Source organism: Hermetia illucens, chromosome 3 (assembly GCF_905115235.1).
Source record: "Hermetia illucens chromosome 3, iHerIll2.2.curated.20191125, whole genome shotgun sequence".
In the NCBI taxonomy this organism is placed as follows: Eukaryota; Metazoa; Arthropoda; class Insecta; order Diptera; family Stratiomyidae; genus Hermetia; species Hermetia illucens.
The window spans coordinates 145045862-145059725 of record NC_051851.1 but is presented as its reverse complement, the minus strand read 5'-3'; the positions used below and the strand labels follow the sequence as shown (position 1 = coordinate 145059725).

Here is a 13864-nt window from a genome sequence, read left to right as displayed (position 1 = left end):
CAGTCCTACATTAAGTGGATACCTCAATCCTCAAACAAAAAAAAGGAAAAAGGCATGATGATGAACCTATATATTTTTCTATAGCAAATACGCGTAACCTTGCATACCTTAATCGTTGAGTTTCCTGTTTCCAACGTGCTTTTTAAGCTAAATATCTAGTCATCCTTCCTGAGTATATTCTTACTAAGCTTTATTTATCTTATTCTTTTCCCGCTTGCCCCCCTTCAGTGCAAATATTTTACCAATATGGGTAAAACAGCCACAAATGGTTCAAATTAAGCAATTAAGCGGAGAATATGTCCCTAAACTTCGCTACGGCACCGAGCGGAATAAGTACCTTTTCTGGTCTTCTAGATAGCATTCCTCCTTCGAATACAGGCTCTACTCTTCTTCTCCGTAATTATCCATATCATCATCTGTCCTAGAACTTACCCACTATATCAACCCCCAGTGACTGCATTCGGCCAAGGACAATATTGTCACACTTCAAGGTGCCTTCAGCCATTACCTGGTTAGATTTATAGTCCCTGATTCTAGCTACTCAGGCTTCTTTGCCGTTTTAAATATTCCAATTTTCACCTGGTCAACAAAATCTTTAATCCATAGGACATTAACCAGATCATCCCCATTTCTGTTTCGAATGGACCAACTTCAATTACAGAAGATCCAACACAGACGGCAGAGCAGACCGGCAACGACATTTATTATTTTAATTTGCCCAGGAACGTGAAAACAGCCTTCGAATGACGCCATTAGAACATAATAAAAGTCCCATCGTAATGACAGCCATAGAAAAGCCTTTAACCTGTACCAAGGAGCAGAGGGACCAGAAGGCAAATTACCGTACAAGTGTCCGAAGTGTTGCCATTGCCTTTCAACGAGACACTCCTGCGGTGACATAATGTTCGAGCATTTGAAATTTATTCCCTACCATGGAATATTTATAACGGCTAATGTTATTTTGCAGGCAATTATGGAAACTAATGACCATTTTCTGAACCCGTATATCTTTCTTGTTCTCCACGCTCCCCACGAAGGGAGACATTGTCCCTTAATTCTCTATTGCGATCCGTTTGACCGTAATAAATTTTTAGTTTTCAGATAGGAAATGGGCCGGGGGGCGACAATTTTCTAGTGGTGGACATAGTTGAATATTTGCAATAGGTACGCATCGGATTGCCCCTTATGGGAAGGAGACGGATGCCATATTGGTCCAAGGTACCGTAAAGGACTCATTTTACAAGAAACATGGCATGATAATCGGTATTTATTAGATGTAGAACGTTGATGAAAACTTAATGCCTCCGGCATTTTCTTGAACATTTATTTGATGTAATCTGGCTGTAGAACAAACATAGAACGAAGTTGGAGCAATTAAATGTGTTTCGCTGTCGTGTCCAATGTACTCTAGTCCGGAGAGAAGAAAATATTGATTTCAATATGAGATTTTAGGGACAAATGTGGAAACAAGGCCATTCTAGTATATCAATGTCACTGTGGAATTGGTCCTTATCATAGATTTGTTGTAGTGAAACAATTTAGTTTCATTTAAACAGAAATATTTAGTTCCCCTGCTTCAGAAGTGCTTTATAATCGTAGGTCTATCAGTGCCAGTGCTGTCTAAACGGACAGATCCTTATTGGAGTTTATTACATCTAATAGCCACGTCAATGGATCTTCTTCCTTGCAAATTAGTAAGGGAGTTTCTATACATTTGTAGTAACTTTTTTTATAGTGATTGGCCGTCCCTTCTTCACCGTCTTCAGGGATGCAGTACCGGTGGCTTTTAAGAGTTAGCAAGTGCGCTCCGGACGGTGGAACTAAAGTTACAAGAGATGAAAGTGGAGCAGAAACTAGATCCACCCCACATCCTTTTAAAGAGGGCTTTAAGCTGGGGATAACAGCGAGCAACGTTTTTTGCTTGGAAAACTTATTTGAAGTCAGCAAGGGGAGCATTGGAAGCAAATGTCCAAGCATCAAGTGGCAAAGCCGATGATAATTTGTGACACGTTGGAGCAAGTGAACGAGGGACGGCTCGGCCTCGGAATCCTAGCAGGCTGTCATAACGCAAAAGCCTTTTCACGGAAACAAAATGAACCAACGAAAGTAGGTCGTTTCTTGACTCTGACCTCAGAGCCTGTAATAGTGGAAGAAACTAACACCCAACAGCCCGAGGAGTAAATGACGGTTAGCAACAAAAAGAGAAGAAAAGACAGGAGGAAGGGAGATGTACGAATCGACGATGTTCCAAAGGTAAAAGAGGATCGGGAACTTACAGACTTTGGTGATAGTGTGAGTTGTGAATCTGATACTGGAACCATCTATGGATAGTTTCTGCAACAAAATGGAAGACGTGTTGGGAAGAAAGCTAAGACTAAAGCCAGAAAGCAATCGAAAGTAGCACCCTAGTCAAGATGATTCCGTGGGAAGATATCTTTTTTTTGTAAGGAATGTGGGATTTTTAGCCACTAAAACCACCCTGTATGGTATTACATCAAAGGGGGGAATTAGCTTACTTTAGCTATTTCTCTTATTATCTACCTCTTCCACTTTTCGGAGTTTGACCTGGATAGGTGCGGTTTTTGAGCTGATCGCATCCCAACCTTCCCGCAATGTTAGCATTCTCCTTACTACATTATCCAGTATTAGTGCTTCACCTAAAGTTACCTCCAGGTTCTTCCTCTCGTCCTTGAATTTCAGACAATACCCAGAGAACTCAGAGCACATGATCCTCGGGGACTCCTTCGCAGTTTGGATAGTTGAGCGAATTGTCCAATTTGAGTCTGTAGAAGTACTGGTGATACCCCCCTTGCCCCGTCAGAAACTGGGTGAGATTATAATTAATCTTCCCATACTGTGGTCTCAACGCTCCTGTCATCTACTTTCAGATTTCTCTCTTTCGGCGTTCTTCGTCTACGACAAAGGAAAGACTGACTTCAGATTGTATACCTGTATACTCGTCATCTCATCTGTTAAGCCATCAACTGGTATCACCCCGAAGATGACGAATACACCCTCATCTGAGATGGTTCTGTAGGCAAAACATACCTTTAGGGCTGCCCTCCTATGGACCGCACTCAATCTATGAACGTTGCATGATATGCGAAAATCCTTTCAGCAAATAGAGGTGGCATAAAGCAAGATCGAGCTCACCACTCTGGCAATAATTAGCCTACAAGTATACCGTGGCCCTACCATGTTCGGCATTATCCTTGTCACAAGTAGATTGCACGTGCAGTTTTAAACTATGCTTCGTATATATTATCACTCCCTAGTATTTGATGGTCGGCTTGGAAACGGTAATGTGATCGCCGATTCTAATTGAGGCAAATTTTGTTTCCGGCGTTTTGGAATGAGGACCGCTTCTGTTTTTTTCCTCCACAAGTGCCAGCACTGGCGAAGCAATGCCAGAGTATAACTCAGCATCCGGTTGATGCTTTGCAACTACAACTAATGCTATTCCCATCAGCATAACTCACCACTGTGGGCTCTTTCGGAACCGGAAGAACAAGTACATCATTGCACCCAGTACGCAGCCATGCGGAGACAATGTACTTCTTTGGGTCCGTCATCGATGTGATTCCAGAATATCCATCCTCCCAAATAACTATCGACAATAGCTGCGAGATAGGAACATCAATCGTTGCTAGGAACTTTCGTATAAGGTTCCAATTAGCCGAATTAAATGCTTTGCTGCCGTCCAGGTACAAGCTCTCCCGTGAATTGCATTTTCTGCCAACCCAGTAACAGTTTTGATAGCATCGATGGGTGATCTGACTTTACGTAACGCCTACTGCCGATATGAAAGGCTTCCTTGGCTTTCAAAGATCGGGATTAATTCTTTGTAAATTACAAGTTCCAATATTCTTCCCATCGTGGTTAGAAAGTATATGAGAAAGGGTTCCACGCTCGGAGTTTTTTTGTTAGCTATTCTGCTGCAGATATCCAACAGCTTGTCCGTGGTTACTGCAGGAATTGCTGTCACATTCAGGTATTTCTCTGAAATGTGTCAGTGTCCCTCTCTTGTTGGCGGAATAATCCTTGTAAACAGTGGGGATGCGAGATCTGTGGGGATGACCGACCTCTCAACAGCTGCATCATAATTCTATAGGCACCCCCTCACGGACTTACATCCGCTGCCGAGGAGAAATTTGTTAAAATATTTCCTCTTGTTCCGCTGGAGGGAAGCTTGAGGTTGACCTAGCCACACTTTCAAGAAGCTTCGCTCGTCCAATGTTTTTGTAGGCCAGTCTGATACTCTCCTTGGCTTTAAGTATCCTATTTACCTGAACTGTGGCTTCCTCCTCAGTTCAACGATGATTGCCTGGTGATCGGTGTTGGTGTAGTCCTTGCTAACGTGCCAGGATATACTGCGATTGAGGAAAACCTGCCTTTGCGAACGGTGCTTGCATCACTTTCATTGGCCAAAATTAAATCTAGCTGTGCAAAAGCCTCTAATATCTTCGGAGGCTTCCTCTACTCTCAAGCAAGGGCCCAAGTATTGAAGTCACTTGATTTGAGAACAAGCTTGTATAACATGTCTTCAACTTCAGACAATGTGAGAGCAACTGTCCTCGCACATACCGCTTATTTTCGACCACACGAAACCACTAGCCAATTGACTCAGGTATATAGCTTGGCGACCACACGCCCATATCGCCGCTGTATTAGTTATGTCTGTGACCCATAAGCCACCGTCAGGTTTTTTGTGGGATTCACTTATGATTGCAATTTCCATCTAAGATTCAAGTAAGTCCTGAGCGACCCTGCAATGATTGAGGTTTATTTGAATAAACATTATTTTTTCATTGCAGTCGCCGCCTGAATTCTGGGCACTTACCACTCTTGGAATATGGAATATGTATATCAATTCCTTCCTTTCCATCGCACAATAGGCATTTAGGGTCCCTATTGCACCCCTTCACAATATATCCTTTTCCACATCGATCGATCAATCAATGCCGCTGGTGCATGCGTTCCCGAAATGTCCAAACATGAAGCACTTGAAGAAGCGAGTTCTTCGCTTGGGTGCGAAAGCCTTCGGTTTTGCCCAAGTTAAAATAGTTCAGCTCAAACCTGAGATCGCGCCATTTCCACCCAGATCTTCAGGGCCAGATTTCACTTTTTTATGATCTCCACGCAAGACAAATTGCCCTTGCTGGAAATAACAATTACCTCTGGGCGAATTAGCACTTTTGGATTCTTTTTCGCCTTTTTATTAACGTTTTTCGTCCATCTACCACTTTTCTTCCCCTTAGGTTTCCCTTCGATTGCTGACGCCCGCACTTGGGCACAGGGGTTTACCGTTCATGCTTTTAGTTCCGTTCTTCCGAATTACTAGTCTACTTTTCATCTTCTTAGGCGTCTGCTGATTCCCTAGAAGATCATCAAGTCTTTGTCACTTGGGTCGCCTGTCACACTGTTGGAATGGCAGATTTCGGTTTTCCCTTCTGTCCACTTGCCTACTCCTGCAACCCATTGTCGAGGACCCTAATTGTTCTTACCATGTCTTTAATAGCCTGGTGCACGTTGTGTCCTTGATGAACTCGGACCGCTCAGTTACTTTTGCTCCAAGCTACTTCAAAGGTAGTTCCTCCCGGTAAGGGCTCTGTTCTCTATGAGTTTTGGCTGCATTACTCATTTTAAATCCATCACCCGTAGCACTTAACGTGCTTACCTGCGTTTTATTTTTTGCCGTCTCTGGCATTGGTGGAGATCGGAGAATTGAAGAGCTTCTCCTGACTATGTCCATCTGTGATAAATTCGGTCACTGTTGAAACGGCCTTAGTTGGCCAGCGATCTCCTTTCAACGCTTAATTTCTTGCCTTTGTTATTTGTGTTCTTGGTAAGGTCTTGGTTTACATAAACAAATCCTTCTCTAACTTTAAATCACTTGTACCGTTAGATGCCCACGGTGGCCAAATTGTCCGTCACTGAAGAAATTTTTTTTTGGGAGTAGAGTAAGTAAATGCGTTTATGCACAGAGTTTTGGACTCCCGCAGTACGCTGTCGGATTATTAACTAAACATCTCCCTGTCATCATAGAACTAGCCTGCAACCGCCGTCCCAGCTTTGGGAGGCTTAAAATCAGGGTATCCCTCTCACTAATGGGAGGGTAGGGGAGGAAGGGAATTAATAGTTCAGGGAACTCCTTGCCATCCTGTCCCTCCCCCCTCGAGTGCAATCTTCCCCGAAGCCAGTGCCAGCGCACTTCAGCATCTTTGTGACAATGTTGTCTGGAGAAAGCACCCCTGTGTCCGCATAAAGCTGCTGTCGAAAGCCGTCCCATCTTTTGCAAGTGGAAAAGTTCTGTTCAGCGTCGTCCGCCACTCCATTGCAGACACACAATCAAGAAATAGCGCCTTCTAAATCATGTGCATATAAGACTGAAAACCTCCATGTCCGTTTAGAAGTTGGGTAAGGAAGTAATCAATCTCACTGCGTTCGGTTAAGCCAAGGATCTAAATTGTCGATCTGCCTCTAGGCTCACTTCGCCAAAAAAGTTGCTACTCGGCATGGGTACGTTGACGTTCTTCACGGGCAACCATGTCTTTTAAGGTTTCGCCTTCACGGCGGTAGATAGCTTTACACCTCTTGGCAAGGAGGGCAACGGACACCACTACCGCGATCACCATCACGGCCGGTTCTGAGACAGTGCGATACGCAGACGAGACTCGCAAAGCTCCCCGTCTCTGAAACTTAAACAAGGCACTCACAATGTACCTCCTTATCAAGAGCACCAGCCGATACCTCCATGTCTTAGAGCAGAACCGACTGGATTGCTCCCATAAGGAAACGTCTCCTAGTAGATGTAGGCCACACAAAAAAATTCGTGAACACATATTTGCACATCAATAATTATGTTCCTATCCGCCACCTGGTGTGGCACCTGATGGGGGATCCACAACTCCTCACAGGCATGGGAAGATGTCTCAGCTACTTTGAAAGAGCTACACAGTCCTAGTCGTATTGAACAGAGTGTCATTAAAAGGGTCGTCAAATCATACAGAGATATACAGACTGATGTTATTAATTTGACAATGGCGACAGGGATTTTATCAAGACCATGGACTAATTAGGGGTCGGAGAACCGGCACCAACAAAGAAATGCATCAAATATCTTCTTTGAAGCAACTTGCGCCAGCTAACATAGCACGTCATAAAGGCGTAAAAAGTATAAGGAAGACGGTACCTCCATCAAGACTTGCACGGGAGGTCCACTATGCTAGATGCTAGAGTTCAAAGTTTTAAAATACTTGCTCCCAACTACGATAGAGAATAGCAGGAACTAAAGCCTCACCAGAACCTCTTCGGCGCTGGACATCGTGTAGCGTTGTTTTGATATGCCTTTGGGAGCGATGGCCTGGATGGTCAACGAACACACACCCATTGCGATCACCAGGTCATCTTTCTCGACATTGAAAAAAAGAGGAAGTGAAGACGGGAGGCGCGCTGGAAGTAAACCTTCCTGGAAAGTTGGCTTTTCAACCGAAACTTTCAGGGAGGGAATCCATTTCTCACGGAACGATTCAAAAAAACGTCTCATTGACCTCGCAAGTTAAGTAATTTCAGGAGGAAATGCTAACACATATTGGAGATAAGAAGACTTCGAAACGGATTCTCATGTTGACCTACCACCAACCCCTTTATAATTTAAGTAGGTAAGATCGTCGAGCTTAAATACTTGGCACTTAATGCTAGTATTAGGTAAAATCCGGCATCTTAATTAACGCAATTTCTACGGTAATTTATCCTTATTTTGATTCCTTATACACATGTTAATGTATATATAGGTACATGCTAATGTATGTATTTGCTAATTTTCGACCTGAATTAATGTAAATTTAGCTTTATGTAAGTAGAAACATTTCCCTGAAGTGAAAAGCGAAACTACAAAGCGAGGTATCTGCAATTTGCCTTGTTTCCAAGGAGTTACTCTTGATAGCTATTACCTTAACCCAATATCGGTACCGTTTAATGCTAATCTAATATAGTTCAAGACTCTCAACAGCATGGAAACTTCCTTTCCCAGCCCCCACCGAACTCACCCCCTTTAATCTTAAGATTACATTCTCGTCTTACACTAAGTAGGCTTTCATTTAAAATTACCCCGAAGCACCATCTTAAAAGTTCTTCTCAGACTCCACAAGTGCTCACCACCGCCAACGTGTAATATTATATGCTCGGTTGATTTTTTTACAACAATATTTCATTTTCATCTCATGTATATTTTCCAGCTACTTTCCCTTCTAAATTTTCGGAGCTCCAGTGCATACGGGACGGGGTCCAAAGGGGTGGGGGTTGCGAGCTTAATCTCTTATTTTTCCCAAGAATTCACGTAAGCATAAAATCTCTAAGTATGCTTGTGCTGTACGTATAAGTACTTAATCTGAAGTTATTATCGTAATTGTTAGAGGAAAAAAATAAGGGATTGGGTAGTCGACGTGATGTTAAGGAGGTATAGCGTTTTAATGCAAGAAATACGGGATGGCCTGGGAAATTGGGAAACTCACTGTTGGACACCAAAAATCCTTGAAGTCTTGCGAACATGAAATTTCGATATAGATTATCTTTTCTACTTTTAAGATAGGTTAAACATCACAAACTTTCGTCCTGCTTTGTACCAGCGGTATAACGTTCCAAATAGTACGATTTCTTCAAAATCATGGTCTGATGAAAGACCACACTAAACGGTCCCTTTTCCAAAAATGTTTTCCTGTATTCCTGATAGTCCGACCTAGGATCTAAAATGTCACAAGGTACCCCATCTAGACGGCCGTAATTCAGCCATTAAAACCTTATATAACTCCCTTGAAGTCAACAAGTGATTTACAGCACATGTTCTAGTAAGTATGATGCTGTAACCGTGCACTTATTAAGATAATGTGTTTGCTTCTCAAGCAAGAATGTCGGAAGTTCGTCAATATGCTCATTATAAATCTAACGATAATATTAAGATTAGCTGACTTCGGTTTACATCGAGGAAATTTATTTTCCAGTCAGTGAAAATGCTTTCATAGTGGTTCCCAAAGTAATCCTTGTAATAGCTGAATTGGGTAAGTGTCTTGTTGCCTTGAATTCGAATCCCCGTTCATTATTCATTTTTGCGTTCCTTTTTGTGTACTCCCATACTCTGTTAAGGGTTCTTACTTCGGCAGAACATATACTAAAATTGGAACGAAACAGAGAAGATTAGCATGGCCCCGACAATAATAGAGCTGCCTGGATGCCTATGGTTTTACGTGAGTGCCTGTTTCATAGAATTAACCCCATGCTCTTTTTAAGATTCGGATTGCTTTTGTCACCACAGTCATCACAATCTGAAACAAGCACAACGCTACCAATCTATACTGAGTGCATGGCTTATTTTATTCATACTGGAGGATGCGATACCTACCTGAATCTTTCCCGAACTTTGCAAACCCCGTAAAGACTCGGACCTGATCGCCCTAAGAGACCTTTGGAGCATTCGTCTACTGCATCATGGCCAGGAAACCAAAGTTATCTCCGTTTAACCAACGAAACAGAATTAGGGTGATAGTGACGAATGCTGGGTTCTCATACACTCTCAAATGAAGGGCCTGGGGTCTCTAGTCGATTTGACGTAGTTGAATTGCTTAGCAAGTTAGTATCCTGACGGTAAACCTTTAGCGACCACTAGGCACTCAAAATCGAGATCAATGGCGAACTGAGGCAGAAAAAAACCTCTCTCAAAATACAGAGTGGATGACTCGAAATATCATCGGATAGTACAACCATGTTCTCGGGCAAGGACCGTTTATCGGAGACGCAGTAGGAACGATCCTGGTAGCGTTGCTTAAAAGAGGCCATTGAAGAGGAATTCCTACAAACAGTTGTACGAAAATACTGACATGAACGCCTGGAATAGGACTTATAGTGTGGTCATGAAAATGCTGCAAACGTCATCACAGATGACATCTCCACGTTTTCTAAAGGAAACTACCAAAGTGGCTGTACTTTATTTCCTCACCTCCAAAGCAACGAAACGCAAACGGTGGTCCAGCTCAGTGAGTTTGTGGCACCTCCAGTTATTGAGGGGGAGTTGAAACAAATATGTGCCAGGATCGGATACAATAAGAAGACCCCAGGATTGGATGGCATCCATAACAGATCTTTGAAGCTGGCAGTGAAGACCCGACCCTTTTGGCAACATCCTCAAGGCGTATTTCTCCGTTTTATTGACTAAAAGTATCTAATTTTAACAAATACGTATTTGGGGAAGCAACTGCTCCCTTCTTCAATTTTCTGAAAAATATTCCCACCATTTGGGTTTTTATCATACAACTGTTCTTGTGGATATAATAGCTTAATTAGGCTTGTATCTTTCTCCTAGTCCTTCCTAAAAGTTCTGCCAAGGTGAAAAAATGGTTCCATATCCATGGCGTCCAACGACATATGGTTTCAATGCTCTATTATATGTCTGGCAACCACGGACCTTATGTGTGGGTTATTCTTATTTTTAGCGGATTCGGTCTCCTTTAAGTGTTCTAACACCCTGGTGTGGACTAGCCGTTTTGTTTGCTGTACGTAAATCTTGTGGCAGTCTAGGCGGAAGATCTTATAAATTTCGCTTTTTTTACCGCACACTCTTTTTAGTCCTTGACTAATTGTAATCAGGTCCTAAGTAGATATCGTCTGCTGGTCGAGGTGACCCCAAGTCTATGTTTATGTAGCCTTTTGATGTTCTGCGTTTGACCCGAGAAGGTTAGTGCTATCCATGTTATCCAGTACATAGACTAACAAACTACTTCCTAATTCAAACCATCTTCAAGGCGTTCATTAAAGAGGATTTTCCGCCTGGCGGAACAAGTGAAAGTTTGTGTTGCTTCGCACACCCAATAAACCACCTGAAGATCCATCATCATTTCGCGGATTCTGTCTGATGGATCCAATGACGTAGTTAGTGGAGGGAATCATCTATAACAAACTGTTACCCATCGCCAAAAGAGGTAATGGCCTGTATGAGCTTCAGTATGGGTTTCAATCCAATACACACGGTGAGGAATCGACTGGCCTAGGTGTTTATGACTATTTGAATAGTCGAATTGCCTTTCAGAGATGACTCTCTGGTGCGATGCAGATTACAGCCCCAAGGAATACATCGTCACAGCAGGACATCCACAGGGCTCCATACGGGAATGGTTGACACTAAACTAAGCTTTAGGGAACACCTAGAGTATGCGTGTCAGAAGTCATCTGGTAGAACTTGCAAAAATGTCGCCGAATATAGGCGGGCAAAAACACTGCTTCAAGCTTCAAGGTGTGATTCATTCTGCTTTCTGTGTTACCAATGTAGGTGGAGGCTCTCATAAGCTCTCAGAGAAGAAAGCAAGTGAATGCAATTTACTGGTTTAAAGCTTGAAAGGTAGACGCACCGGCCTAAATATTAGGATATGGCGTTAGCGGAAAGCGGGGAAACCAAATACCATATTACCCAGTTCGTTACAGGATTCGGTTGTTGTGCAATATCTGTATCGCTTCGGGCATTGTGATTCATCGAGTAGTCCTTTGTTGGTGATTATTTTAAGAGTTTATCGTAACTAGCTGTCGAGTAGACATAATTCCGTAGTCCTCTTCTGATATGGATTGATTTTTAGACGATAATCCAAACCCCACTGTAACTAGCACTGCGGTACACTGAGGATTACTTGTGTAAATGTAAGGCTTATCTAACATCTCTGCCGCAGCTGAGGAGTAAGGCACCCTAGTTGTTGCATTGAGCCCACAAGGAGCACTGACTGGCAGGCATGATATCTTGAGGAAGTTTCGCGGTAAACTGCTAATGATCGATACACGTCGGGACACACTCAGAATCCCCGGAGCCGTTGGCTACTCCTTGCCGATATCGATGGGATGATATGAGCCTAGCATTGCCAAAGTAGTAGTTGTGGCGCCTATCAGGAGCCAGCCCCTTCAGAACCCTGGTCGGGTAGTGTGCATTGAACCGATAGAGGTAGACCGAGAGTTCCGGCATCAGTTGAGAGACAGGGGGAATAGGGAAAGAGTTGACTAAGTTTATGTACAACACAAAAATGCTTCATTTGTCGCATTGCCTAGTGAAGGAAGCAGGAAGGGTGGGACAATGGGATGCGCAAATACAGAAGAAGACTCACAAAACGACGCGGCACCCAGAACGGAGATCGAAACTCAGCAAGTGCCACGCAGTGCTGTTGTTGCTGGAAAAGGCTAAGTGAAATCTGCTGAAATTGACCGGATTGCTTCGAATATAAACCTGGTGGGAGCGCAACCGAGTGCTCTTGCCAAAGTCATGGAGGAAAGGTTTATCAAGGAATGCACGGCAGTTGGGAGCATATGCTGACAGCAACGTTCTTCCAGAACAACATCAGGAAAGGCATGAAAAACGGGGAAATGGAGCTGGAGGAATTATTTCGTATTACGGGCCGTCATTGTGAGCGGCAGGAATTGCGCGAAAAATGGAGCAGAAGTGTCTTCAATTCGAAAAACGAAGGGTGGTGAAGTTCTTTTCGAATTGGGCACGAGGACAGCAAACATCACCAGCGAACGCTTTGATTTTTAGCTTAGAATCTACGTGCTCCCTGTACATCCGAGATCTTGACTGTCTTACAGAAAAGAACGAAGTAGAAGACACCAGTAGCCGCGAATGTTCGGTGGTAACCAATGCCCAGCCTGTGCAAATTCCCGAGGCCAAAAACTCGTTGTGCTGCAAATTGCCGAACATCACGAACGGAAACTTCTTAACACTAGGAAAGTCATAATTGGCTGGGTAATATGTAGGATTGTGTCCGGATAGCTGAGTGGCTAGAGCACAAGGCTGTTGTACGGAAGGTCGTGGTTCAAATCTCGCTGGCGGCAGTGGGATTTGTATCGTGATTTGTCGTCGGATACCAGTTGACTCCGCCGTGAATAAGTACCTGAGTCAAATCAGGGTAATAACCTCGGGCGAGGGCAATGCTGACCACATTGCCTCCTACAGGGTACTGTAATCCTGTAGTGTACCGTTACGGCCTTGAATGAAGTGCTCTAACACACTTCAAGGCTCTGATCCAATATTGATTGTTGCGTCAACGATTATTATTATTAATATGTACGATGCAAATTCGCAAAATGTTGCAGGTGTTTAGATTGTAGGCACACCTCTGTAACCTACGGGAAACCTGACAGCAAGGCAACATGCCACAAATACGAATACCTGGAATGAAAAAGAGAGTTGCGTTACATGCAGGGATCGGAATCTGTCTCGAGGCAGTGTCCAGTCTTCAAAGTAAAAAAAGAAAGAGCTAGGACGTGGTTAACATGATCTGCGTCCTACAAATCAATATGCACCGTAGTGCAGCCACTAATGAGTCGCTAGCGTAGTTCGCTGCAAAGATCAAAATACTGAAGCCAGGACTCATCTTCGTAGCTTCCCGACATATTAGGTACCGCTGCCATTTGTTTTTGGGAGGAAACCCACCTCAGGGTTCGGGCCAAGGCCGGGGGACGCCTTTGTCTGGATTCATTGTTTAAGAGTAACGTTCTCCAGTGTCTATTTAACATCCAATAAGACGATGCCAGATTTTCAGCGCAGGCTTGCGCCCTGGAGGACGCTATCTCCCGACTCCAGAGGGAAACGAATTCTCGAAATGAAGACGAGAACAGAACTCGTAGTTTCAAAGACCAAATCCACCTCAAGGATGCAGACTGTGAGTAAAGAAGTATTCCAGACGTAACTTTCTCGTCGGAATCACTAATGACGCTGCTGGATGTGTAGCGAGTTCCAGAAGATTTCTCGGCAAGCGATCATCAATTCATCGCCTTCGATCCGTACTGGTTGAAGACAGCTGAACACTGCCCACCTTTTACTCAATGCTTGCCTGAGCTG

At 43.5% G+C, this 13864-nt stretch overlaps 1 pseudogene; it reads left to right on the top strand.

Moving 5' to 3' along the window:
- Positions 1-9142: 9142 nt before the first annotated feature.
- LOC119653285 lies at positions 9143-9205 on the top strand (annotated as a pseudogene).
- Positions 9206-13864: the final 4659 nt, after the last annotated feature.